Source organism: Theobroma cacao, chromosome 2, assembly GCF_053813885.1.
Source record: "Theobroma cacao isolate CCN51 chromosome 2, ASM5381388v1, whole genome shotgun sequence".
Classification (NCBI taxonomy): Eukaryota; Viridiplantae; Streptophyta; class Magnoliopsida; order Malvales; family Malvaceae; genus Theobroma; species Theobroma cacao.
In genome coordinates, this window is record NC_142640.1 from 33,597,492 (window position 1) to 33,600,638 (window position 3,147).

The 3,147-nt window shown below is 33.2% G+C and overlaps 1 non-coding gene across 1 annotated transcript; it reads right to left on the reverse strand.

Annotated features, from left to right (window-relative positions):
* Positions 1 to 241: 241 nt before the first annotated feature.
* On the reverse strand, positions 242 to 349 carry LOC148764180 (small nucleolar RNA R71). The gene has a single exon (XR_016024912.1). It is a non-coding gene; the product is annotated as a small nucleolar RNA R71 (small nucleolar RNA).
* Positions 350 to 3,147: the final 2,798 nt, after the last annotated feature.

The window sequence follows — 3,147 nt, forward strand, 5'->3', positions numbered from 1 at the left end:
GTCTAGGTTGGACATTTACTTAACGATGATCTCAATGCGCATATTGCTAACTTTTTGGAGATTTGTGATACCTTCAAAGTCAATAGGGTCATTGATGATGTTATCTTATTGAGGCTTTTCCCTTTCTCACTGCGAGATAAAGCCAAAGTTCAGTTAAATTTTCTCCCCACCGACTACATCACTACTTGGGATGACTTTGCACAAAAGTTTCTAGCCAAGTTCTTCACCTTACCAAAATCGTAAAGATAGGGAACGATATTACTTTTTTCATGCAGTTGGATTCTGAGTCTTTGTATGAAGCATGGGAGATGTATAAGGACTTGCTTCGGAGATGCCCACGTCATGGTCTACCCAAGTAGCTACAAGTGTAAACATTTTATAATGGGTTGTTGAATCCAATTCGGACTACCATTGATACGGCAGCTAGTAGCATTCTCATGGCTATGTCAATTAATGATGCTTATGATTTATTGGAGGAGATGTCGTCCAACAACTATTAGTGGCATTTTGAGAGGGCCTTGGAAGGAGGGTAGCTGATGTGCATAAGTTGGACACCATTAATGCTTTGACTGATCAGATAGCCATTAAAGGTGCAATTTTGAGCTATCTTGAACAATTTTGAAAAGATTTTGAAGAGCTAAAAAGAGAAGAAACAAGCAAGAGAGCAATGAGCAAAAAAATCATATCTTTGAGCAAGAGTAAAACCTATAAATCACATTTTCACATTTTTATTCTTCAGTCAATATTTCTTGAGCCTATACTACATCTCAACATTCATTTCTTTTGAGAAAGCTCTCATCTTTCTAAACCTAAACTTCTTTACCCACCTTATTAGAGGCTTTAAGCTAGAGATTCTTAAGAATCCACTATTATATCGGATATATCTCCAAGAAAAAGGTAGAGGGATTTTACTTGATCCTTTAAAAGGTTGCATCTTGTGTAAAGGTTGTGCTTGAACTTGAAAAAGACAATGTTTTGGTTAAGGTTACGCCCGATCCTGTTAAAAGGAATGTTCTGAAGGTTACGCTTAACCTTGTTAAAACGCAAGTTGTAAAGGTTACGCTTGACACTATTGAAAAGGCAAGTTGATAATGGATTCAAACTCCTTGTGCTATCAAGGGAAAAGACGTAAGCATTGGAAGGCTGAACCTCTATAAAAATCTGGTTGAGAACTATTTACCTTTCTGCACTTTGCTTACTTGTTTCATACTCTGTTTTTGCTATCTTTTTGCTATACTTTCAAAGTTCTTTTAAGAAGGGAGAACTTTTAAATTCATAACTAATTCACCCCATTTCTTGGTTACTTTAGTTTAATCTTATCTTCCTAACAGTTGCCTAGTCATTTAAGCTACTGATTTGTAAAATAAAAAAAGAGAAAGTAACGTGTGAGTCACAAAGACTCCATGAGTGAATATGGAGAAATAGACAAGCCAAGGGGGAAGAGTTTTTCAATAAACCATAATTTGCAAAACAAAATGATTATTGTATAAATCCTTTCATTAGTCATAAATGCATTTGATAACTCTAAATGTAAAAAATATACTAACCATATGCAAAGTCAACTTACAAAACATTTGCAAGGAGATAATGGAAGCTAATCCTCGAACCTTCAAACTCAACATCAAACAATCAAATTGATAATGTATCATTCATTTAACAAATCGTCTCATCATTTCTAAATAGATACAATATACATCAATTGCCAATCATAGGCATCATAATATACAATATACATATAATGCATCAATAGATGTCATTACCAAATTAAAGGGAGAATGGGTATTTTCACGCAACTTATCCCTATGGTATTCTTACTCCCACACTAGGATTTGTTAGAGGGAAAAAGTCGTATGATGTCGAACTTGACCTTATGGTATTCTTATCCCCACACCAATTTAAGTTCTTTCTAATCTATTCAAATTCTTCTAAAACTAATTTACCAGTTAAGCTCACTGTTCTACAAATACCCATGTGCAGAAAATTCATAAATCCATCATTTTAACTTTAGGTGAGCTCCAAACAAGGAGAAAATTCATCCAAGTTCCTTAGTTTGTAGAAATCAATAAATTTGGAGTAATACACAATATTTTAGAATTAAACCCAAGTTTTAAAGGTTTCAAGAGAAAAAAATATCACTTTTGCTTTTAAAACACAAAACCAAGCTCAAATCTCTCAAAACTAGTGATTTGAGTGAAAAATAGGTTAAGAGAGCCTTGGGAGAGAGAGAATACCTCTAAAAATTGACTGAAAGCTAATAGCCCAAATTGAAAGTGAAGTATTTATAGTTTAAGGTGTAAAAGTACCCTTTTGCCCTTATATTTTTTTATCAATAAATGAGGTCATCTATCTATAGATGCCCTTCAGGATTATTTTGAAAGCTCTTGGGTTGTTATCTATCAATAGATGCCGCGTATCTATCCATATATAAGCTTGTTTATCGATATATGATGAATATCTATCGATATATGTTCTTCTATTTCCTTCAAAACTTTTATGGGATTGTATCAATTGATAAATGAAGAACATCTATCAACATATAGACTCCAATAAGTAAAAATAAACTTAAAAACTTGTTCTTTTGGACTCCTTTTTCCACCAAACTTTGCAAATCATCTTAGTATCTCAAAACACAAACTTTTCCAAGTTTAAAACTCAGTTTTCAAGCTCACAACATAAGACATACATGCTCATCTAAAGATTTCCTAACTTAACATCTTACATTAAGGTGGGATTTCAAAGGTTTTGACCACTAAACTAAACTATTTTGAAATGTTTGATTATGCTTTGGAAGTGAAACTTGAAAATATTTGGAAACTTTGCTTTATTGCATTGAGTTTGGAAGTGTATTTTATAAATACTCTTCAGTTTAGCTTGTTCCCTTCCTCGCATTTGATCACGAAGTCTTTGTGACTTACTTGTTAGTTTTCCTATTTTCTTTTCATAGGCTGTTTGGCTCGCTAACTTTCTGGAGAAGCTAGTTCTATTGGTTTTGGTAGGGATCGATAAGGCATCTAGTAGATGTCAACCTTTTACCTTTGAGTTGTACTCATTTGGTTTTGTTTGTTTGTTAAGGATTTGAATTTTGTTTACATTTTGTAATAAATGTTAGACTTTCACTTTTTTCAATTGATGGCTTATACTTTGATA